This window comes from Microcaecilia unicolor, chromosome 10, assembly GCF_901765095.1.
Source record: "Microcaecilia unicolor chromosome 10, aMicUni1.1, whole genome shotgun sequence".
In the NCBI taxonomy this organism is placed as follows: Eukaryota; Metazoa; Chordata; class Amphibia; order Gymnophiona; family Siphonopidae; genus Microcaecilia; species Microcaecilia unicolor.
The window spans coordinates 173,125,718-173,151,867 of NC_044040.1; the positions used below are offsets into that span (position 1 = coordinate 173,125,718).

At 45.1% G+C, this 26,150-nt stretch overlaps 1 protein-coding gene across 3 annotated transcripts in view; it reads left to right on the forward strand.

Annotated features, from left to right (window-relative positions):
- The window catches only part of LOC115479235 (vitamin K-dependent protein S-like), a 205,282-nt gene that overhangs the window by 20,634 nt on the left and 158,498 nt on the right, over positions 1-26,150 (forward strand). Inside the window, exons 4-8 of one of the 3 annotated variants that reach the window (XR_003943633.1) lie at positions 3,435-3,596; positions 5,313-5,478; positions 10,435-10,589; positions 21,474-21,694; positions 25,241-25,503. The exons of the other annotated variants lie outside the window; for them this stretch is intronic. The gene's annotated coding sequence lies outside the window, so the exon portion shown is untranslated. Of the gene's footprint in view, positions 1-3,434; positions 3,597-5,312; positions 5,479-10,434; positions 10,590-21,473; positions 21,695-25,240; positions 25,504-26,150 lie in introns of those variants that run through there. 3 annotated transcript variants of the gene reach the window in all.

Consider the following 26,150-nt stretch of genomic DNA (forward strand, 5'->3'; position numbering starts at 1 on the left):
ATGGCTCCTCGCCATTGCGGTGTTCCAGGTGGTTCTGATTGTAGCCACAATTGTAGTATGGTACGTTTGCCCATCAAGACTACTCTTTTCAAGAACGCTTTAAATCCCTCTGGTGACTTGCCACGGACCCTATAGACATCAAATAGCTGTCCTGGCATTGGTTGCCAGTGTATGTTCCACATTTGCGATACTTGTTGTCCCAGTTTTATCCAGAAGGGGATCACTTTTGTGCAATACCAAAACATATGCCCTAGAGAGGCTCCCACAGTTCCACATTTTGAGCAGTCGTCTGTTGTTCTCAGGGTCGCCTTATAAGCCCTGTGTGGTGATATATATAGCCTCATGATAAATTTGTAGTGCATTTCCTGCCAAGTCACATTCTCTGTCACCCGATACACACCCATTAAGCACAATTTGATCTGTTCTGGGTCCGGTTTCCACCGCAGCTCCTGGTGCCATTGTTGTGACACTTGCGTGTAGTCCAGTGTCCCCTGTAAGTCTCTTAGATGATGGTGGAAGTACTTAAGCGGTACTTTTAACTGTGCTTCCAGGCCCAGCATCTCACTCATGGATTCCCATACTTGCTGAGTGAGAGCCGATGCAGGCAATGTTCGTATGTAATGTTTGAGCTGCATATATTGAAAATAGTCTTTCTGTCCAAGTCCAAATTCTGTGCACAGGGCCTGGAATGTTTTAATGGTCCCTGTTTCAGACACCACCTGAAATAAATATTTAATACCACAAATCTCCCATTTCCTAAACAAAGCCGATTTCCCCCCCTCTGGGAATGCCAAGTTACCTTTAATGGGTAGTAGTGGGGACACTACACTGTTCCATTTGTTTTTCTTACTCAACCATTTCCATGTTTTCCGCAAAGGGTTCAAAAGAAATCTATATGGGCCCAGGGTTGGGAGTTCTTCTGATGGGGCATGTAGCCAATAAGCAAAACTCATTGGGGTCATCAGTGAGGTTTCCACTCTAGTGCAGGAGAAAAACTCCCTCGAGCGGAACCAGTCTGATAAATGCCTCAAATTACAGGCGATTGGTATAAGCTTTAAATCAAGTAGCCCCAGCCCCCCTTTTAGACAAGGTCTTATAAGTTTGTTTAATCCAATGCGTGCACGTTTTCCTTGCCACAAGAACGTTGTAAGGGTTTTGTGTAGCCACCTCTCCTCTTTATATCCCAATATAGCAGGGATCATCTGGAAAATGTATGTCCATTTGGGAAAAATAAACATGTTATACATGGTGATTCTTCCCCTCAAAGACAGAGGTAGGCCCTGCCATCCCTGCAAAGCTTCTTTTGTATGCCTCTTCAAGGGGTCCATATTCTCTTTGTACAAATTTGTTAAATCCCTCGGTACATAGACCCCTAGGTACTTGAGTGTGCCCACGGCCCATTGAAAGGGGAAAGGGCCCTCCCACTCCTTTTGCACTGTTTCCTGTACTGGAAGGGCCAGTGATTTTTGTAAATTTAATTGTAATCCTGAGTAGAACCCAAATTCGTCTATGACTTCTAATAGGCGTTGGACTGAGGTCTTCGGTTGAGTAAGGGTAAGGAGCATATCGTCAGCGAAAGCCAGTGTTTTTATTAATGTCCCGTGTAGTGTGACTCCCTGTATGTCCGGGTCTAGTAGCATTGTGCGTAAGAGTGGTTCTAAAATATAAGAGGAACAGTAGGAGGGGATAATGGGCATCCCTGCCTGGTGCCGCGCTCTACTTTAAAGGGTTTAGATCTGGTGCCATTTATTAGTATTTGGGCTGTGGTATTTTTGTATAGTGTTTTTGTGGCATCTAAAAACCAGCCATCCAAGCCCGTGTGCTCAAGTACCTGAAACATGTAATCCCAGTTAACTTTATCAAATGCTTTGGCTGCATCTAGGCTAACTAATAGGAGAGGATCTCCCGTAGCCTGCCCATACGCCACTGCTAAGAGGACTTTCCGTACCTGTTGAACCGCCTGACGGCCCTTAACAAACCCTACCTGGTGTTCTCCGATCAACATTGGCATCAGGTTTTTATTTTAGATTTATTCATGGACTGGTTTCCCCCTACACAGACTCTTAGATCTGTAGACTCAGGCCTTCTGACTGCATCAGCACTGAAGAGGCGCCCATTTGGTACAAAACTCTTTTTCTGCTATTTGCCTTCTCTTTGGATTGTTATGCCTTTAGAAGTACATAGGACTATTGGGATCTGGATATCTGAGCAAGCTTTTTGTATGGATCTGTATTTTTCTAGCTGTTTGCTGATATATTTTGTATTACATGGATTTTTATTTATGTGACTTTCATTTTTGTTTAACTTTTATTATGCTTTTTGTTTATTTATGTTTTAATTTGTTGAGTATGTCAGCGAATAGCCAAAGAAGCACATGGAGCCTTCAAGAGTGGGGGGAATCACAACTATACTTTTAATCATACCCAACACAGTCCGTGTGGGTGAAACCGTCTACATCGGGGGTCTAGGCAAATGAACATAGATAATAAACAATTTACATAAAAATTATAGATTACAGCCAGAAGATAATTTAAAATAATACAAAATATAAATGAATAATGAAATAAAAAAATATAGAGGAATAAATGTGAACATACAAACCAATTAAAAATACTAAACATAAATTATGGATTATGAACGAATGGTTTACAGCAAAATTATCAATTTCAACCTTAAAATAATTTAAAATGACATGATTTAGGGCTGTCGAGAAAAATATACATAAATGTTAAATGAATATACTGACCAATAAAAAATGATAAAATAATTTACATAAACTGAGGAATAAAAAAGCAAGTGGAAGCTGCATGTAGCTCATACCTAGTGGTATCTGGGTCCTAAAGTTATCAACCATCCAGTGGAAAGATATAATCTTGTCTTGAGGAAGACAAATTTGCTTGAAACTGAAGTGACACACAGTCTTAAAAAATGTGAAGTGGATATATAAAAATACTTGTGTAAGAAGGTTGCTTGAAAAATGGTGGTACAAATGTGCAGTGCTTAATGTTGTACCACTATTAGACATTTTTTATAGTGTGTAATAAATTAGTAGCAAGTATTAAAGGAAGGTGCTTTTCCTCCAGTTTTTGGTTGCCTTCAGAATTTAACACATTAGGCCAGCCGTTCCCAACCTAGTTCTCGCGGCACACCTAGTCCCATCAGGTTCTCAGAATATCCACAATGAATATGCGTAAACAGATTTACATACACTGCCTCAACTGTGTGCAAATCTAACTCATGAATATTCATTGTGGATATCCTGAAAACCCTATGGGACTAGGTGTGCCCAGAGGACTGGGTTGGGAATGGCTGCATTAGGCATTCAGGTCTGTACTGAATATGGCAGTATTTGATCAGTCACTGAGCCACAAGAAGATATGCCCATGAACAATGTAATAAAGAAATTGATTTTCTCACCATTCTGTGCTGTTTAGGTGTCTATTGACAGAAATGAAGCCATTATTGAAATAAGATTGGATGGTATACTACTCATAAATCTTTACCAGCGCACTCAGCAGATAGCTCAAAATAATACATGGCTCACCATTGCTCTTGGAGGTTTGATACCAAATTCCACCGTCCAGCTTCTGAGTCCGGTAAGTTTGAATGTGTCTTATACAATGCTTCCTGTCTACCGAATGCTATAAAAACAACGCATGACTTGAGAACCTTCCGGAAGTTATTGAAGACGCATCTGTTCGAAGAGACTTACAATAAAAATCCTCCTTAATGACTTGATTCCATTCTACATCTAAACCAACTAATACTGATTCCTTCTAATTTGATTATGTTAATCACATTATCACTATTGATCATTATATCTTACCTGTTTTATTTTGTGTTATGTAAATAATTCCACTGACCTATCTACCTAATTTCTTACACAGTAATATGTTAAATTAGACCATACCTCTTACTCTGATTATGATTATACCTTTTGCAACATAGTGTAAGCCACATTGAGCCTGCAAATAGGTGGGAAAATGTGGGGTACAAATGCAGCAAATAAATAAATACATTGTCACATTATAATTAAAAGCGATTCTGCATAGAAAACCAAATCCACCCATCAATGGGACATAGAAATATTAGAAATCGAAAGCTATAAACATGAATTCACAATTAACCAACCCAAATCCCCCCCCCCCCCCCCCGAGGAGTAGATCCTCCAGTGGAATTTCACAGTACTTTTCTGCTGTATAAACATTTCTAAGAGTGTCTAATAGTTGTGGCACCACCTTTGCATCAGGCAGTCAAGTGACCATGCGATGCTCACGCCCACCAGCCACCCAGCTATCGACATGCCTAATGATCCAGTCACCAACTACAACAGCTGTCCTAACCCTTCCCTCCTGGGCAGAAGCTCCTGGAGGACAATCCTCAGTGCGAGAGGATATTGCATCCCTTGGTGGGCAGGTCCTGGCTACAGGATTACTTCCTAGTTCACCAGGGTGATGTTCTTCTTCTAGGAGACCTCCCTCCTCCAAGGCTGCCAGACTGGAAGTGGGACTTCTCTACAATGTCCCTGTAGGTCTTTTCTATGTACCTCTCTCTTTCTCAGCTCCTCCAAGTCTGCTACTCTAGCCTCAAGAGAATGGACTTGTTCTCTGAGAGTTAGGAGCTCTTTGCATCGAGCACACACATATAACCTCTCTCCAACTGGGAGAGAATCATATATGCGACACTCAATGCAAAAGACTAGATAGCACCACTCTTGCTGCTGGACTGCTGTTTGCAACTTAGAATTACTGTGTTTGTTTAAACTTCTTAAGATACTAAGGATATTAGATTAATATCCTCAAAACCCCACTACTACTATGTTTACTACAACTTGTAACATTCTCCTTCAAGACTTTGTAATTCTATTTACTATGTAAGCCGCATTGAACCTGCTATGTGTGGGAAAGTGCGGGGTACAAATGTAATTAATAATAATTAATAATAATATGAAGAACCTTAAGATTTTATGATACATTGTGTGATTTATGATATATTGTGTGATTTATTTGGTGTTTGCTTCTCAGAAAGTAATTAAATGTAATTAAAACTAATAAAAATGCCCCTCTTGTTATCCTAATTAGAATAATTGACTATTAGTTAAGACTATAAATGAAGCTATGTGCTGGGGTGGGTGGGATTTGGGGAGGGTGGATGTTAATGCTGTATGCTATGTTTCTAGAAACTATGGGGAAAAGGGTAGGGAGACTAGTTAATAAAATTTGCTTGTAAGTACATAGTATAGATTGCTAGAGATAAACTGTTTTTTTCCACAATGATAGCAATCCTAGGTAACGAAATATATCTGTTTTCAGCTGCAGTTTGCTTTGGATGGATGCATACGCAACTGGTCTTGGGTTGAAACCGAGGTTCACGCTTTGAACAATGCAATGGAGATTAATGAGCATAGACGCTGTTTTGAACATGAGAAGGAAGGATCTTATTTTCCTGGGAGTGGCTATGCTCAGTTTCAAGTACCTGGTAAGTACACATTTCTTTCTAGAAATCATGCTACTTAAGCTTATTGCCACAAAACGTTCTGAAGCTAGCGATTGCTCATTCGTTCCTGGTAAAATTGTTGGAGTTGCAATTTATCTGCTATTTATTTCAAGGAAACCAAAAATATAGTTATTTGATATGCAAACAAAAAAATAAATGTACAACTCATAACAAAGAAAATGCATTAGATTTCAGAAATAAACATCTTAAGGAAAAAAGAACAAGTGGAGATAGCAAGTCCATCATGGCTCATGTAATTTCTCTATATGTGTGATGCTGATTTTCGTTTCTTTGTTGTGTCTGATCTACAGGGAAGAAAAGTAGGGCAATCTGAATGGCATGGTTCCCACACATTTTGTTGGTTTAGAAAAAAAATAAAGATGAAACCAAGTATGATAATATATCTAAATATTAGATGTCAAAGTCAATAGATTTTAAAAATGCATTTATATTTAAACCACATGGTGCCACAGGTATTGTTGTGTTTCTCAACTACTAGGATGCCATACGCATAGCAACCAATATGAAACTGCATAGTTCAATCATTAGGTGTCAACATAATATAAGAGCAATCTTTCCAAAATGATTGAGGGTGCTAATCCAAACGGAAATTAGCCTTCCTTTGACATAGTCAAGGAGTTTTCTCAATATTGAGAGTCTGACACCTATGATCATACATAGCAATCATTTAGGAAAGTATATAATTTAGTTACTAAGTTTCAAACTAGAATTTACAACAAAGAAAATTAAATACGTACCAGAATCATTTTCATCCAGCCCAACAGGATAAGGGTGTTGTAGTAGGAGAGGGGATGCATAGTAGGGAAAGTGCATGCCTAATGGAATAATTTCCAATATCTCTGTGTGTGCATTTGTGTCTGTATATGTCTGTGATATGTGTCACCCAAGGGAAGTGGCAAGAACCATGCCCCAAAAAAATAGCTTGCCATCCCAGTTAGGGTTACCATATTTTGTCCTCTCAAAAAGAGACACATGCCCACATCCCCACCCCTTTCACATCCTCGCCCTGCCCCCTGTCACGGGGCCCCTCCATGCTAGTCATCAAATTTAAATTTGAATAATATTTCAAATTCTTATATTATACTTTGAAAAATGAAAGAGCAATCCCAAATTAATTTACAATTTATAACTTTCATAGAATGGACGCTCAATAAAAACTTTCCTTTCCCTACTTCTAGCATTAACTCTGCTACCTAGCAATATACTGCCCTGCCTGTCTCCTGACTTATCCTCTATGCTCTATCAATTTAAGTGTTTTTTATGAAAATCACACAATCAGTACAGGATCAGCAGCTATTCATTGATACCCAAGCATATGAGCCCAATCAGTGTACAGTGGAGTCTTCTTTGGGTATCCATGAATGGCTGCTGATCCTGGCTTTTATCCAGGGTTGAACATGGCGGGGAAATATATATGCTGGAGTATTTCCCCATATTCAACCCCTCTTCCACCATTCCCAGCCATTCTCTCCCTCAATCCCAGACTCCACAAAAGTCTCCCAATTACTCACCTTAGTGACACACAACATCTAATCTCCCGTTATAGGACCCCTGGGTTCTCTCCATCCCCTCAGGAGGGTCCCAAAGTACCATTCTCTAGACCCAAGTCTGCCCAGCAGTGTTTGCACCAAACTACACGCTTACATTTCAAACATGCTAGCTTGTACAGTATATGGATATACCAGCCTGCCCGTTTGTCCAGAAATCCGGACAAACGGGCAGATTGGCAAAAACCGCCCGGTTGCCCGGACATGCCCTCAAAAAGAGGACATGTCCGGGTAAACCCGGACGTATGGTAACCCTAATCCCAGTATAAGTCATTGGATCAAGCCTGAATCACCTGAACCCCTTCTTAATCTGACCAGGTTAATTTTAGCCTTTTTCTACCCTCCTGATCATCCTCGCCATGTTCCCCACACTAGCAGCAGGAGAAGCATTTAATCAGATGTCCTTTCCTACTTCCACAGGGCCAGCATCTCTTAGATTGTCCCTTTGGCAGCAGGAGATGATGTTGAATTCCTGTAGTAAGGTTACCATATTTCTGGTTTGCAAATCTGGGATGGTGGGGCAGGACAGGGACTCTCCCGATACAACTTTTCATCATAAAAATTATAATTAATGAAAATGAATATATCTTAAACGTACATTCTTTAAGTTCCTTAATAGAAAATATTTAGGGTTGAGTACCAAAGTATTAGACTGGATATGTCCCACATAAGAGAATCATGTAATGAACAAGCCAAATCAACTGACAAAATCCAGCTGTTCAACATGTAAACTTTACCTGGCAGTTCTATGACTTAGGCACTGACATTTATACATGTAGTATGTGAGTAAATGTTTAGATACTAGCATAAGCATACGGATGTGCGCAAATACAAATGTACGTGCCAGCATAATGCCTATGCACTATTCTAGAAACATCTGCCAGTCTCCAATAGTGCATATTTGTGAGGGGACATAGAAGTAGGTGGAGTCTTAGTAGGGCATAGTTACACGCATATGTGTGGAACTTAGATGGCCTGCACTTATACCAGCTCTGTGCTGATGAAAGTGCTCACACCTAAGTTACTGGTACGTATCTCACCTATTACTTAAGTATACATCAGTATCTATACGGGAAAGGTGCTACATTCCTTTGTAGAATAGGTTCCTTACAAATGCAACAACAGTACCTATTTCAAGATGCTTGGTTATAGGATTGCCCCTCCCAATGGTTAATATATTCAGGTTGTGAAACTTTGAGCGGGGTCCCAAGATATTTATGCCAAACTGGCTTTGTTTTATTGTTCAACATCGTTCTCTCCCTCTCTGGACTCATCTGCTCCTTTTGTTTTTTTCTCTCTGGTGTCTTCCTTTTTATTTGTTTCAGCTCTCTTTTTCTTGTGCCTTCACCATTGGATATTTTAATACTTTTTCTTCTCTGTATGTTTCTACCCCTTTCTCCTGTCCAATTTTTCTATCCTGAGCTCCTTCCATTCCTCTTCCCATGAATTCTCATCCTCTTCCATTATTTTATTCACATTTTCTCCATCTTTTCATGGGTTTACTTCTTCCTTTTCATTCTCTCTCCCTCCCACACACTGTCACTTTCCCCTTCCAGTCCTGCATTTCTATCTTGTGTTCGACTCCCCTCCCTCCTCTCCCCTTCTGGTCCAGCCTCTCCCACTCCCCCCTCTCCCACTACTTGTCTTTTCTTTACCTTCTTATTTTTCCCTAGTAATATTGTAGTTCCTTTCAACTTTCATGTTTTATTATGTACTGCTGTGCCATTGCCCACAAAAAGCAGTATATTTAAAAATAATATTATTATTATTAGCATTTGTATAGCGCTACAGACGCACACTGCGCTGACACCTGACACAGAGACAGTCCCCTGCTGAATAGAGTTACAATCTAAAAATACAGACAGACAAGATAATTAAGGGTGAGGGAATAACCCTAAACTCTTCCAGTCCAGCATCTCTGCTGTGTTCTCTTTTCAAAGTGCAAAAGGGGGGAGGGGAAGCTACTGGAGAGGAGAGAGGCGGGGAAGAAGATGCTGGATTAAAGTGGGCCTCTTACCCATGGGCCCCCTTTTAAGCTGAGCCCTAGGCAGATGCCCTTTTCGGACAATAGATAAAAGTAGCCTTGCTTTTACCTACCCCACACATCAGCTCCCCTTTAGTCCAGTGAACATTCAGGAAGTGTGTTGCAATAGGTAGTGGCTATGAAATGTCCGCACACAAACCCCAGCAGGCTGAATGTCAGGGCAGCAGCACTGAAAGGGCAGCAGCTTCAGCGGCAGGAAGCACAAGGCCCAAAAAGGCTTCCTCACAAGTAGCTACCACTCTATTTCTTCAGAGCTGTGCTCCTTCCCTGCATCACAGCTGCAAGTGGTGCTTAGCATGATATTCACTTCTGGTGTCCTCCGGGAAAGAAGATTATTCAATATTGGGGGGGGGGGGGGGGGGGGGAGGACAGGGGAGAGAGAGGATGCTTCATGGTGGGGGGGAGCCAGGGGATAGAGAAGCTATGGGGGGTTGTCAAAGAGATGAGTGAGAGGAGGATAGTGAATGCAGGGAGTAGAAATTTTTATAATGGGAAATGGATGACAGACAGAAGGAAATAGGAGCAGTGGGGGGGGAGGGGAAGTGAGAGTTAAGAGGTAAGAGAAGAAAATGGAGAAGTTTAATAGTGAAAATTAAAAGGAGATGGAGAACATGAGGATGACATCTGAGTGGAGAGAGGCAGAAAAGAAAGAAAGCAAAGCAAGGAACTACTAAAAGATTGATATTTCAGACAGATGTAGAGGGAATGGAAAGACAGGAGGAGATAGAAAAAAATTAGAAATGGACAGCAGAAGTTGGAGAAGACAGGAAAGTAAAAGGGGCACCAACAGGATTGAAAAATAATAATGCCTCAGATAATAAAGGTAGGAAAAAAATGTTTTATTTTGAATTTATTAACTGGAATATGTCAGCTTTTGTATAATAACTTCTATTTGAGAATGTCCTTGTTCTGATCTGCAGCTGTTTGGGGGAGGTAGGATTTTTGTAGCTGCAGAGCATTTTTAATTCATAAGAATTGCTCTCTTGTTCAGTCCAAAGATCTTTCAGGGTCATGGATGCAGTGCGTCACACGTGAGTGCACTGTCTGTTAGGTATGTCCTGACTCAAAGGTTGAGAACCACTGTCCTAGTCCTATACAGAAAACAGGAAGTTGCATCAGAGTAGGCAGAACGTGCCGAAGAAGAGCCCCGATGCCGGCAGAAGGTTGATTAATCACTGGTGCCCAAGTACTACTGAGGGCTGCGGGAATGGGAGAGAACGGAGTTGGAAGGAAGAGATGCTGGACTTGGGAGGGGCGGGAGGAGGATAAACTTAATTATGCAGAATTACTTTGTATAATCCATATTTTACATGGGAACTTTTGCAGTTTTCTTAATAAATGAAGATGATCCAAAAGATGCTACCCCGTGGGGTTTGAGAGTAGAAGTCTCCTTTCGTCCTGTCTTGGCCAGTGGAGTTCTGTTTGCTGTACAAGGACAGAATACCATGGCATTTTCATTTGCTATGGACAGCCATAAAAAGGTAAATGCTTCACAAATGTTGTTCGATTTAACAAAAATGGCAGTTCACAAAGCCATTAATTTAAATATTCATGGACAATTACATTTATTTATTTACTTACAAACGTATAAAAACTGCAATTGTAAATAACCTATTTTCCAGCACAACAAAAATATATTGTAGCTTCCCCTTGTGGGAATCTCTGGGTCTGGGGTTCACCTGACAGGAGTCCCCTTAGGCAGGTTTCATTGTTCCCTTATTTGACCTGGAAGTAGTCCCATTCAGGCAAGCTCCATTGGTCTCTGAAAGCTTGGTGCCTGGTACCTGCACTTTAAGAGGAAAGGTCTTGGTGGGATTTTTCTTCCCTCCCTTCTCCCCAGAAAAAAACAAGTGTGACTGAACAAGGCTGGCTGGCTGGCTGCATTTACAAATTGTATTAACTTACTCAACTATACCTTACAGCAAGTAGGAACAGTATACTTAACCAGAAGTATTAAACTCCTTGAAGCATAACCATTCAAATAATATCAAGAATCTCAACATATGTAAACTGGAAGACAGGAAGGTGAGAGGGGATATGATAGAGATGTCTAAATACCTCTGTGGCGTTAATATACAGGAGGTAAGCCTTTTTCAAATGAAGGAAAACTCTGGAATGAGAGGGCATAGGATGAAGTTAAGAAGAAATAGGCTTAGGAAGAATCTAAGAAAATACTATTTCACAGAAAGGGTGGTGGATGAGTGGAATGGCTTCCCATTGGAGGTCGTGGAGACAAAGACTGTATCAGAATTTAAGAAAGCGTGGGATAGGCTCGTGGGATCCCTTAGGAAAAGGAGGAGCTAGTGGTTTTTGAGGAAGGACAGACTGGATGGGTCATTTGGCCCTTATCTGCCATCATGATTCTATGTAAGAATCTCTTATCCATTCCTCTAAGCACCAGATAACCATTTGGACAGTGAAGTTAGTAACCCAATATAGTATTCCCTCTGCCCCCTTACTAGGTATCCTCACTAGTCTCCTTCCACTGTACCCCAAGTCTGCTACATAGGCAGAAATGCAACTGGAGTGGTGACTTCATGAAGTACCTGGTCAGTCTTTGATGTTTGGTCTTGTGTAACTTCACTGCTCTGCTCTCCGGTCCCACAGCTCTACTTTTGTGGTTAACTCTTACCTCTGGTTAGCTTTGCCTCTCCTAGGGCTGTGGCTTTACCACCAGGCAGGAATGCAACTGGATTGGTGGCTGCTGGAAGTCCCAGGTGAGTCTGTAGTGCTTGTCCTTATCTCTTGCTCTGCTGTTAGTTCTACTTCTGCTTAGCTTTGCCTTTGCTTGGGCTATGGCTCTACTGCTGGACTCTCCTCCCATGGGGTCATTGCTCTGCAAAATGTAGCCGGACCTTCCTATTTCAGAGATGGGTTTCCATTGCCATGGGTTGCATTCCTACTAGGTTCAGTGCTCAGTTACTTCAGCTTTTTATGAATTAAGCTCTCAGGAATTTCAGCTGTAGTTAACTTCTTCAGGCTGGAGAGACCTTCATAGCCAAAATTTCAGGAACCAACAGGAAAGTAGAAAAACAAGTATACAAAGTTGACTTTATCAATTGTATTCTATTCATTTTGAATCTGTAACCCAATTGTGCACTCCTATCTTTTTTTTTTTTGCTTTGGTTGAGAGTCTGCGTTCCCTATGGAATACAGTCCTGCAGCCTTCTCACTTAATATACATTCTACTAAGTAGTATTCACTATTGGCTTAGACTGATATTATTACTTGAGTGTAAATAATAAATACATGGTATTTAGCATTGAAAGTCAGCAATTGTAAACTAGTTAAACATTTCATTATGATTTATTGTATGTCAAATAATAAACTACTTGAACTTGCATATCCTATCCTCTGCAAATCCCTCTAGTCTGAGTAAAGGCTTTTGCCTAGTTATCCACTGAGGAATCACATCATACTGCAGAAGTTTTGAAACTCCTATTTTGTGACCTTGGCCCTCCTGTTTATCTGCGGTATATTCCAGCAAAATAATCCCTTCCTTTATCTTTGGGGAAGGGGGCTGTCACTTTTATCCAGTGAACTGGTGGATTCAATTTAGAAGCTAAGTAGAGATTGAAATCCTTTAGTCCCCAAGATATAACAAGTTTCTAAATGTTCACTAGTTGAATTACAGGGCTAAAACCCTAGTTCTCAATGATTCTGTAGATTCAGAATTTCTTCTTATTTTAACACTTTCACTCTAAAAAGCTCAATCTACACAATCATAATGGACTTGGAAACAAATAGGAAATTATGAAAAAATCGGTACAAATCAAATGCAGTCAGGCATGAAATTTTCAGGTATTGAGGCTTTATCAGTCAAGCACACTGAGCCATACATAGTTTTTTTTTTCTGGCAAATTACAATCTATTCTTCCATTTATATATTTACTAGTAAAAAAGGCCCGTTTCTGACACATATGAAACGGGCGCTAGCAAGGTTTCCTTGGAGGGTGTATGTTTGAGAGAGTGTGAGAGAGAGTGAATGTGTGTGTGTGTGTGTGAGAGAGAGAGAGAGAGTGTGAGTCTGGGTGCGAGTGTGTCTGTGAGAATGAGTGTGTGCAAGTGTGTATGTGAGACACTGTGAGAGAGAGAGTGTGTTTCACACAGATAGTGTGTGCGAGAGAGAGAGAGAGTGTGTATGAGACACAGACTCTCTGTGAGACTGAGTGTATAAGACCAAAAGAGTTTGTGAGTGACTGTGTGACACATAGAGAGTGAATGTGATACAGTGTGAGACACAGAGTGTGTGAGAGACAGTGTGTGAGAGTAAGAGAAAGAAAGAAAGAAAGACATTGACTGTGAGAGAGAGAGTGTGTGTGTGACAGAGATACCTCCCCCCCTCTGTGGTGCCAGCCTCCCCTCCCTCCCTCTCTCTGGTGTCATCCCCCCCCCCCCTCTCTCTCTCTCTGGTGTCTGAGCGTTACTGTGCAAGATGCTGAGCTCTGGCTTTGCTTCAAGGAACTGACCAATCCTATTTAATAGAATGCACCTCCAACATTCTGAAGCCGAGAAACCTTGTGTGGTTGGTCACTTCTGCTTGTGAGGAACCCGGAAGTACGTGATGTCAATTCAGGAGATGGATACAGAGAGCAGGAATGCCTCAGCCATGCAGTCAGCTTCAGAATGTTGGAGGTGCATTTTATTATATAGGAGGAGGATCTGAAAAAGCGAATGCTACATACCTGTAGAAGGTATTCTCCGAGGACAGCAGACTGATTGTTCTCACTGATGAGGTGACGTCCACGGCAGCCCCTCCAATCGGAAACTTCACTAGCAAAGGCCTTTGCTAGTCCTCGCGCGCCCATGCGCACCGCGCATGCGCGGCCGTCTTCCCGCCTGAACCGGCTCGTGTTCGTCAGTCCCATATGTAGCAAGACAAAACAAGGGAAGACACAACTCCAAAGGGGAGGCGGGCGGGTTTGTGAGAACAATCAGCCTGCTGTCCTCGGAGAATACCTTCTACAGGTATGTAGCATTCGCTTTCTCCAAGGACAAGCAGGCTGCTTGTTCTCACTGATGGGGTATCCCTAGCCCCCAGGCTCACTCAAAACAACAAACATGGTCAATTGGGCCTCGCAACGGCGAGGACATAACTGAGATTGACCTAACAATTAAACAACTAACTGAGTGTAGCCTGGAACAGAATAAACATGGGCCTAGGGGGGTGGAGTTGGATTCTAAACCCCGAACAGATTCTGAAGCACTGACTGCCCGAACAGACTGTTGCGTCGGGTATCCTGCTGCAGGCAGTAATGAGATGTGAATGTGTGGACAGATGACCACGTCGCAGCTTTGCAGATCTCTTCAATAGTGGCTGACTTCAAGTGGGCCACTGACGCAGCCATGGCTCTGACATTGTGAGCCGTGACATGACCCTCAAGAGCCAGCCCAGCCTGGGCGTAAGTGAAGGAAATGCAATCTGCTAGCCAATTGGATATGGTGCGTTTCCCCACAGCCACTCCCCTCCTGTTGGGAACAAAAGAAACAAACAATTGGGCGGGACTGTCTGTTGGGCTGTGTCCGCTCCAGATAGAAGGCCAATGCTCTTTTGCAGTCCAACGTGTGCAGCTCACGTTCAGCAGGGCAGGAATGAGGACGGGCCCAAAGAGGCAAAGTCTACGCTCTCAACATCCAGGCCGTGAGAGCCAGAGACCGAGGCTGGGATGCAGAAGCGCCCCTTCGTCCTGTGTGATGAGGGTCGGAAAACACTCCAATCTCCACGGTTTCTTCGGAGGACAACTCCAAAAGAAGAGGGAACCAGATCTGATGCGGCCAAAAAGGAGCAATCAGAATCATGGTGCCCGGTCTTGCTTGAGTTTCAACAAAGTCTTCCCCACCAGAGGTATGGGAGGATAAGCATACAGCAGACCTTCCCCCCAGTCCAGGAGGAAGGCATCCGATGCCAGTCGACCGTGGGCCTGAAGTCTGGAACAGAACTGAGGGACCTTGTGGTTGGCTCGAGATGCGAAGAGATCTACCAAGGGGGTGCCCCACACTTGGAAGATCTGGCGCACCACTCTGGAGTTGAGCGACCACTCGTGAGGTTGCATAATCCTGCTCAACCTGTCGGCCAGACTGTTGTTTACGCCTGCCAGATATGTGGCTTGGAGCACCATGCCATGATGGCGAGCCCAGAGCCACATGCTGACGGCTTCCTGACACAGGGGGCGAGATCCGGTGCACCCCTGCTTGTTGATGTAATACATGGCAACCTGGTTGTCTGTCTGAATTTGGATAATTTGGTGGGACAGCCGATCTCTGAAAGCCTTCAGAGCGTTCCAGACCACTCGTAACTCCAGAAGATTGATCTGCAGATCGCGTTCCTGGAGGGACTAGCTTCCCTGGGTGTGAAGCCCATCGACATGAGCTCCCCACCCCAGGAGAGACGCATCCGTAGTCAGCACTTTTTGTGGCTGAGGAATTTGGAAAGGACATCCCAGAGTCAAATTGGACCAAATTTTCCACCAATACAGGGATTTGAGAAAACTCGTGGACAGGTGGATCACGTCTTCTAGATCCCCAGCAGCTTGAAACCACTGGGAAGCTAGGGTCCATTGAGCAGATCGCATGTGAAGGCGGGCCATGGGAGTCACATGAACTGTGGAGGCCATGTGGCCCAGCAATCTCAACATCTGCCGAGCTGTGATCTGCTGGGACGCTCGCACCCGCGAGATGAGGGACAACAAGTTGTTGGCTCTCGTCTCTGGGAGATAGGCCCAAGCCGTCCGAGAATCCAGCAGAGCTCCTTTGAATTCGAGTATCTGTACTGGGAGAAGGTGGGACTTTGGATAATTTATCACAAACCCCAGTAGCTCCTGGAGGCGAATAGTCATCTGCATGGACTGTAGAGCTCCTGCCTCGGATGTGTTCTTCACCAGCCAATCGTCGAGATAGGGGAACACGTGTACTCCCAGCCTGCGAAGCTCCGCTGCTACTACAGCCAAGCACTTCGTGAACACTCTGGGCGCAGAGGCGAGCCCAAAGGGTAGCACACAGTACTGGAAGTGACGTGTGCCCAGCTGAAATCGGAGATACTGTCTGTGAGCTGGCAGTATCGGGATGTGCATGTAGGCGTCCTTTAAGTCCAGAGAGCATAGCCAATCGTTTTCCTGAATCATGGGAAGAAGGGTGCCCAGGGAAAGCATCCTGAACTTTTCCTTGACCAGATATTTGTTCAGGGCCCTTAGGTCTAGGATGGGACGCATCCCCCCTGTTTTCATTTCCACAAGGAAGTACCTGGAATAGAATCCCAGCCCTTCTTGCCCGGATGGCACGGGCTCAACCGCATTGGCGCTGAGAAGGGCGGAGAGTTCCTCTGCAAGTACCTGCTTGTGCTGGAAGCTGTAAGACTGAGCTCCCGGTGGACAATTTGGAGGTTTGGAGGTCAAATTGAGGGTGTATCCTTGCCGGACTATTTGAAGAACCCACTGATCGGAGGTTATGAGAGGCCACCTTTGGTGAAAAACTTTCAACCTCCCTCCGACCGGCAGATCGCCCGGCACTGACACGTTGATGTCGGCTATGCTCTGCTGGAGCCAGTCAAAAGCTCGCCCCTTGCTTTTGCTGGGGAGCTGAGGGGCCTTGCTGAGGCGCACGCTGCTGACGAGAGCGAGTGCGCTGGGGCTTAGCCTGGGCCGCAGGCTGTCGAGAAGGAGGATTGTACCTACGCTTACCAGAAGAGTAGGGAACAGTCTTCCTCCCCCATAAAAATGTTCTACCTGTGGAGGTAGAAGCTGAAGGCTGGCGGCGGGAGAACTTGTCGAAAGCGGTATCCCGCTGGTGGAGCTGCTCTACCACCTGTTCGACCTTCTCTCCAAAAATATGTCCGCACGGCAAGGCGAGTCCGCAATCCGCTGCTGGATCCTATTCTCCAGGTCGGAGGCACGCAGCCATGAGAGTCTGCGCATCACCACACCTTGAGCAGCGGCCCTGGACGCAACATCAAAGGTATCATATACCCCTCTGGCCAGGAATTTCTGCACGCCTTCAGCTGCCTGACCACCTCCTGAAAAGGCTTGGCTTGCTCAGGAGGGAGCTTGTCCACCAAGCCCGCCAACTGCCGCACATTGTTCCGCATGTGTATGCTCGTGTAGAGCTGGTAAGACTGAATTTTGGCCACGAGCATAGAGGAATGGTAGGCCTTCCTCCCAAAGGAGTCTAAGGTTCTAGAGTCTTTGCCCGGGGGCGCCGAAGCATGCTCTCTAGAACTCTTAGCCTTCTTTAGGGCCAAATCCACAACTCCAGAGTCATGAGGCAACTGAGTGCGCATCAGCTCTGGGTCCCCATGGATCCGGTACTGGGACTCGATCTTCTTGGGAATGTGGGGATTACTTAGAGGCTTGGTCCAGTTCGCCAGCAATGTCTTTTTTAGGACATGATGCATGGGTACTGTGGACGCTTCTTAGGTGGAGAAGGATAGTCCAGGAGCTCAAACATTTCAGCCCTGGGCTCGTCCTCCACAACCACCGTGAAGGGGATGGCCGTAGACATCTCCCTGGACAAATGCCGCAAAAAGACAGACTCTCGGGAGGAGAAAGCTGCCTATTCAGGGGAGGGAGTGTGGATCAGAAGGAAGGCCATCAGACTCCTCGTCAGAGAAATACCTGATGTCCTCCTCCTCCTCCCACGAGGCCTCACCATCGGTATCAGACACAAGTTCATGAACGGTGTGAAGCCGTGCCCGGCTTGACTCCGTGGAACACGGCCACGGTGTGAGCGTCATCGGGGAGCCTTCCTGGGAGGCGACCGCAGTCGGTACCGCAAGCGGCACCGATGTCGGAGACCTCACCCGGGCAAGGGGCCAGCCGGTCGCCTCTCACTCGACGGTACCGGTGGCGCAAGCACCCCCAGTACGGAGGGGAAGGGGCGCAACACTCTCCCAGGATCTCTGGGAGAACGGCCCGGAGACTCTCGTGCAGGCGGCTGTGGAGAAAGACATGGAAGCCGATGCAGGCGTCGGAAGTCAGAGTCTGTTCCGGGCGTGGAGGCTGTTCCGGGCTGTCCAAGGTGAGCGCATCGACACCTCCTGACAGAGGGTGAGCGGTCCTCCCGGTGCCGATGCCTACTGGGTGACGACTTCCCTCGGCGACCCAGAGCTCTCAGTACCGACGCGGGAAGGAGACCGGTGTCGATGCTTCTTTGACTTTTTCAAACGAAGCATGTCCACCGGAACTTCCCGGTACGACGAGGAGGACGTAGGAATCCAACCGTCGCTTCCTCGGGGCCGAGGCCGAAGAAGATCAGTCTCAGGGGGGCTCTACTGCAGGAGGCCTTCAGGTAGGGGGAGACCCACACCGAAGGCTCACCGCCACCAGCAGGGGAATGGACAAGCCTCACCTGCACTCCAGTCGAAGCACCACTTCCGACGACATCAGCACTAGTGGAGGTCCCGGTACCGCCGACGCAGCCTTCCGATGTCTCGGTACCGACGATGCAGAGGGTCGATGCCTCGATGCAATCGATACAGGTCGCCGCCGAGGTCGGAGGTCTTGACCGCTGTCGACGTCGATGCACTTCGATACTCCCGGTGCTGTTGCCGACAAAGCCCGAGAACAACACGTTCCACTGGGCCAATCTCGCTACCTGAGTCCTTTTTTGTAAAAGGGCGCAAAGACTACAGGCCTGCGGGCGGTGCCCAGCCCCCAGACATGAAGACACGACGCGTGCCTATCAGTGAGCGAGATTACCCGGGCGCACTGGGTGCACTTCTGGAAGCCGCTGGGAGACTTTGATGACATGGGCGGAAAAATCATGCCGGCGAAATCAAAACTCGTAATTGCGGTAAGGCACCAAAAAGAGGGGGTGAAAAAACTCGACCAGGCCTCAAAAGTGCCTACCCCAAAACGAAAGAAAACTTAACGGGGCAAAAAACTGGAAATACGGGAAGGGGAAAAAGACCAAAAGGCCTTTATCCGAAATCCCTTTTTTTTTAAGAAGCGAAAAGTCAACTTAAGGGGCGCGAATGGCGCAAACACGACCGTACCGAGCGCGGACAAAAGAAGACTGACGAACACGAGCCGGTTCGGGCGGGAAGACGGCCGCGCGTGCGCGGTGCGCATGGGCGCGCGAGGACTACCAAAGGCCTTGCTAGTGAAGTTTCCGATTGGAGGAGCTGCCGTGGACGTTACCCATCAGTGAGAACAAGCAGCCTACTTGTCCTCGGAGATACAGATTTTAAAATTGCTGTTTCTACCAGGTAGAATAATTTTTAAAGCTGTTCTAGTGATATTTAATGTAGATTTCATGACTATTCATATGTACAGATGGGAAGGTTTCAAATAATTAAAATTTTGGGCATTAAGAAACCAAACACAAAACCCTTTTGTCCTTTACCCTAGTAAAAAAGGCCCTTTTCTGACACAATGAAACGGGCGCTAGCAGGTTTTCCTTGGAGTGTGTATGTTTGGGTAAGTATGTGTGAGATTTGACTGTGTGTGAGAGAGAGTGAATGTGTGTGTGTGTGGTGTTTCTTTTTTTTGTGTTTGTTGCTTGTGTGGAAGGTTGGTTTTTCCTTTTTTGTGTGTGTTTGGGGGGGGGGGGGGGGGGGGTGGTAGCTCCTGTAAGCACTTGGGACCTGCCTGCCAGTCGTTAATATGCCTGTGTTCTGGTGAGCTGTGTTTGCAAATTTGAACTGCATGTGTGTTTTGTCAGCATTCCTTGTTCTGTGGAAGGCTGCGTTTGATGTGTTTTTTTGGGGGGGAGGGGGGTGGGGTGGGGGGGGGGTGGGAGGAAGTTCCTTTAAGCACTTGGGTACCTGCCTTGTGAAGCGTTAATGGTGTTGTGGGATAGCTGTGTTTGCTTGTGGTTGGGGGGAGTGTCTTTTGAAGGTCCTGTAAGCACTGGGAACCTGCCTGCTTGCTGTTTTTATCTCCATTTGTATTTGTCTGGTTTTCTGGTTTGTGTGGAAGTCTGCGTTTAGATTTTGGTGGGTTATGGGGGCGAAGGGGTGCGACGTTGAGTCAGTGGTTAGTTTTGTGTGGGTGGTCGTTTGTTAGTGTGGCTGCACATACCTGAGCAGGAGCATGGGCATTCAAATAGTTTTGGTCCTTCCAGCGACGTTCCTCGTTCTCTGTGCTGCACAGAAAGTGACTCGTTGTGCTGCTGAGTCTCCTTGGAAGAAAAAAAAAACCATCTTGTGGGTTGGTTTTGAGTGTATGGGAATGACGGGCTGTGTTGGGGAGTGGAAACAGAGATTAACCAATGGGCTTCCCTTGCTCGTGTGTAGTAATCGTCGTGCACCATGGGCCGGAGTCGGAGAGGAGAGGGAGGGCGGTGGAACGGTGAGCGAGCGGCTTGCGGGAGGGTGGGTGAGGGGGACTGTGGGTGGGGGAACGGGGTCCAGCGCCGATTTTGGTTGGTTTTGAGTGTATGGGAATGACGGCTGCATTGGGCAGTGGAAACAGAGATTACCAAATGACAATCCGATTTGTTGAGTGTCATTGCTCCACCCTCAACGTCATCACGTTGTGACGCAGGGGCGGGGCAGACACTCATGCGATCTAGCAACTACAAATTTAGAACGTTGGAGGTGCCTTTTATATAGAGAGATGATATTTGTACCCCGCATTATCCCAAACACGTTTGAGTTCAATGTAGCTTACATCAAACTTTTAAAGCAAAATTACATATGACAATTTAAAAAAATAGGTAAAAACATCCAAGCAGTAGGATGATTCATTTTGAAATAACAACAGTGGTGAGGAATTCATTAAATAAGAATGCTTTCAACAATAACAAGTAGTCAATAACATACCTGAGTGACTTTGATAGGGAATTCCATTTCCTAGTAGCTTGGTATGTGAAGTTTGCATCATGAATAGATCTGTAATGAAAATGTTTACAATATGGAAAATGGAGGAGAAGATAGCCTCTTGACATAGGATGAGCATTACATAAAGGTAATCCTAACAAGTATTAATACCCAGGTAAAAGACCAAATAAAATTTGATAAACAAGTACGCATAGTTTAAAGGTAACTCTTACATTTATTGGAAGCCAATGCAGTTTAATTAAGAGGAGCTGACTTGGTGATCGAGGGGCTTTAATATGAGACAAGCCTCTGTATTCTGAGCTGGTTGACGTTTGTTGATAAGAGACTTTTAGGACTGAGTAAACAGCATTACAGTAATTAAATTTGGATACCACTAAAGAGCGAAAAAAGCAAGTTTGAAAAGACTGAGTTCTTTCTTTTCTGTCTCTACAGAGAATTAAAAACATTAGAAATTGCAACAGAAACCTGAGGTTCAAATGATAGGTATTGGTCGATAGTTATTCCCAAGATTTTCATGGTGGTAGAAAAAGGGTAGGACATATCAATAGTGAAGTTTTTTTGTATCTCAATATAAATCTATATCCATTTTCAGGCTTTCACAATCACTTTGTTTGATAAACAATTTTCCAAGCATTTTCCTGATGACTTCTGTGTGGGCAACTGGCAGTCTGCAAAGCTGAAGTTACTGAATTCTCATCTTACACTGAACACACCAACAATAAAGCAACTTGGAACATTCATCTTAATGACTTCAAGGCATTGAAAAGTGTCTGGAACAAATCTACCACAACCTTTTTATTGGGGGAATTCCAGGTGACTTCACTATTACTCAATTTGTGCATCTTCAGAGTCCTTAGTTTAATTTGGAGAACGTTTTTATATTGTAGAAAATCAGATCAGGAAATGTGTAAATTTTAAAGCTGAAAGGGTGATAATACCAGAACATTTCTTACTCTGCTCCTATAAAAATTGCTTATTGAGCAATAAAGGTTGAGTCTCAAACCAAAATGGGCGTTTCATGGGCGTTCTGAAATTTACGCATGTAGTTATAGAATATGACCCAGTGCACATAAATCTATGTGCCGGGATTTACGCCACATTTCCGTTGGTGTAAATGGATGCGCATAGTTTTAGGCGCTGAGATATCAACTAAGCGTGTTCTATAATCGGCACCTAAATCTAGGCACAGACTATAGAATACGCTTAGTTAGCACTGAGTTTTAGCTCTGAACGTTTAGGCACCATATATAGAATCTAGTCCTTCCTAAGTGCTTCTTTGATGGCTGCAAATTTTAACAAGGCACCTGTAACAGCAAATGCTGGAAATGCCCCTGATAGTTGCCATGTTAAAATTGCAGCTATAGGAAGAAAGTAGAGCAGGACAATGGCAAATCCACAAGAAGCCAAAAGGGGGATCCAAAACAAGGAAGTTTATTGATCAAGCACTACAACTGAACAGACCTGACTCAGAGCTGTATTTTGGCAAAGGTCACCTGCTTCAGGGTTCACAGAATCTTAAGAAGTGCTGTCAAATTGTTCAATGCTGTACTGTCAGAACAGCTCTATGTATAACTAGCCGTTAAGCCCGTTAAAACGGGCACGTATTGGAATGTTTTTTTTTCCCAAGGCCCCCCTCCCGTTGCAGCTGCAAGGCCCCCTGCCATCCTCCTTCCCTGCCAGCTCCAAGGCCCCCTCTGTCCCTCCCTCCCAGCTCCAAGGCTCCAGTCCTCCCCCCTTCCCAGCTGCAAGACCCTCCCCCCCAGCTCCCAAGGCCCCCTTCCCTCCCAGTTCCAAGGCCCCCTGCTCTCCCTCACAACTGTAAGGGCCCCATTCCCTCACAACTGTAAGGGCCCCCCTGCCCTCCCTCCCAGTTCCAAGGCCCCGTGCCCCCCCCCCCGTGCCTTCTTCCCAGCCAGCTGGAAGGCCCCCTTCAGTCCAGCCCTCCCAGCTCCAAGGCCCCCCTCCTTCTGAGACCTCCCATGTAGCCGCCCCCACCCCGGAGTCGCCCCCGCCCCCTTTCACCCGGCCCGGGCCCTCTCTTCGTTATTCAACTTACAGCAGCGCCAAAACAGCAGCAAGCAGCAGCTCCCGTTGGCCTTCCTTCACTGCCTGTGCCTCGCCCTCGTGTGACGTCACGTCGGCGAGGGCGGGGCACAGGCAGGGAAGGAAGGCCGACGGGAGCTGAAGCTGAGCTGCTTGCTGCTGTTTCGGCGCTGCTGTAAGTTGAATAACGAAGAGAGGGCCCGGGCCGGGTGAAGGGGGTGGTGGCGACTCCGGGGGGGGGGGGGGGGAGCGGTAGGGAGCGGTAGCGACGTCAGCGGTTCCCTCCCTCCCCTTCCGTGCAGTTTCCCTCTCTGTCCCGCCCCCTCCCCCCGTCATCACGTCTTGACGCAGGGGCGGGACAGAGAGGGAAGTCTCCACTGCGCATTTGCAGGTGAGTCGGTCACTTGCCATTTATAGGTTTGATTCCAAAACTTATCCACTTCAAAGCTGAAGAAAAGTTACTTTACTGAAGATACCAAGGCTTCAAAATGTGGGAAAATACAGATAAGTTTTGGAAATTACATATTTTTATTTAATAATTTGTAATGTACTGATTTGGAATATGTCTGTTTTTTAAAATTGAAATCTGGTACCTTTATATTTTACACATCACTGTTCTCTTTCTCTGCATGCAACATCTAGCTTCTTGGGGGTTCAGTTTAATTTTTGTCTATGTATTTCTATTATTAGTTTGTGGTTACTTATATACTTGGTGAAGGTCTATCTGTGTTCTGTCTCTGTGAAACAGAACAGGTATTCTGTTAGCATTGAATGTCTATGTAGAATCGATCTGTACTAATCTGGCTTGTTTAGTTTTCTAGTAGGTATATTGATGTTCTAATGGCCATTGCAATATTTACTATGCTGCCTTTTCTTAGGCCTTTGTTGTGCGAGTCCTGGAACAGTGGCATACCAAGGTGGGGGCGGTCCACCCCGGGTGCACGCCGCTGGGGGGTTACTTCCTGTTCCGGGGCAGAGGGAGCTGCAGCGAATGAGCGGTTAGCGAACTTGGAGCAGGCGCGTGCCGCAGCACCCCCCCCCCCAGCGGCGTGCACCCGGGGGGGTCATTTCGCCGGAGGGGGTGTCATTTACCGGGGGGGGCGCAGCGTCGGCTCCGCCCCGGGTGCCATCAAGGCCAGGAACGCCACTGTCCTGGAAGTTAGTGCAGTCTTACCATGTCATAACACCACTATCTATAGGACCTGAGTGACATTTGTAGTGTTTCGTTTTACTTAAATGCCTGGGATTGGATTCTGGATTTGAATTTAGATCACACGTGTCTCAATAGTATCTCAGAGTGAGTTTTACATTCTGGTACAGTAGGTGTTTTCCTGTCCCTGGAGGGCTTACAATCTAACCCCCCTGTTTACTAAGCCGCTCGGCAGTGCCAACACAGCCCATTCAAAGTGAATGGGCTGTGTCGGCATTAGCGCAAGACAGCCGCTAGCATGGCAAGTTTATACCTGAGACAATGAAGGGTTTACGTGACTGTGCAATATCTCAAAAAGTGGAAGTAGGGTTTTAACCCTTTTGCTCTCCTGGTTCTCAGCCTGCTGCTCTAACAATTAGGTTCAGCTAATATCTACAATACATATTCCAAACGTGTTTGGTAACTCAATAGTAAATTAAAGGCCAGCAGATCTGAAGACTGCTAGCCATCTGGCAACATAAAAAAAACTGATAGATAATATACTTGTTGTTTCAATTATCTACAAGACGTCTTTTACAGTAAGATAGTGACTGCGGAGGTAGGGTTGACTGGGAGCCAAGTATTAAAATATTTGTATTTGCAGTGCTCTGGAAGTACAACTCTGTTTAATATGCTGTATTATTTTAGAGACCATTATGATTTTTCAGTGGCGTGGAGGGGTGTGGGGTAGAAGTAGCTGGTGCATCTGCACCACACACACAGCGAAGGACTCCTTACCTGCTGTGTTTTAAAGTGCTCCCGTTATCCCTCTACTGCTGACTTAGGTATTGCCCTCACCACACTACAAATTAGAACTTGCCTTGCTTTAGGCCCCCTCCGCCCCACACCTACCTTATCCTTCCTAACTGTTGAGTCACCAGCTGATTATGTATCCCAGTCCTGAGTTCCACCTACTCTCTGATCTTCACCCCTAATTTAACATTGTAAAGGATCTGGACAACTGCCCCATCCGCTCCACCCCAGTACCTTAATCCACCATCTAGTCTGTTCCACTAGAGTACTTATATTAGGGGTCCCTTTGTTTTTTCAAGTAATAAGAATTTGATGAGGAACCTGTTCAAATCTTTCTAAATACTAACTTATTCTTTTTACCCATTCCACTACAGGATCATCTTATTTTACTGGGTGCCTGGAAATATTTTTACAAGGAAAACGAGTTGATCTGGACCTGGCAATGAACAAACACGGGCACCAGAACTCACAGCTGCCCTATATAGTGAAAGAGAGGTCCTCTATGCATCGCTCTGCTTTCTGAAATTCATCACAAACCCTGTATGGCTTGTGTTAACTCTGTTGACTTATCCAAGTACATTTTCTCCAGTCCTGTATGTACTGTGGACTATAGATTAAATAAAATCTATATTAGTGATTTGGGGAAAAAAAGTCATTTGTCAAAGCACCAAAACATGCCAAAATGTGTATTCTGAGCAAGAAAATTGAGCCAGGGCCTAGTCTTCTGCTGCAATCTTGTCACAGTATATTCAAATACCAAGCATGAGAGATTCGAAATGTTACTGTTTAGAGACCAGCAGGCTTCTGTAATAAAATTTAAAAAAATGAGTTTAATAGAAATGTTCAAGAAGTTTTTTTTACTCCTTGGACTAACAAATGGTCTAGGTCTAGTAGAGCACAACTAGAATTTGCTTCGAAGAGAGCAAACCTGTGTGTCACTAATCATTCCTTGAATGCAGCCACATTCGGTTAATACAGGGGTTCTCAACCCAGTCCTGGGGACACACCTAGCCAATCAGATTTTAAGGATATCCACAATGAAAATGCATGAGATAAATTTGCATACCCTACTTCCATTCTATGCAAATCAATGTCGTACAATGTTCATTGTGGGTCTCCTGAAAACCTGGCCGGCTAGGTGTGTCCTGAGGACTGGGTTGAGAACCCCTGAGTTACTACTACTACTACTATTTATCATTTCTATAGCGCTACAAGGCATATGCAGTGCTGTACACCATACACAAAAAGACAGTCCCTGCTCAAAGAGCTTACAATCTAGATAAG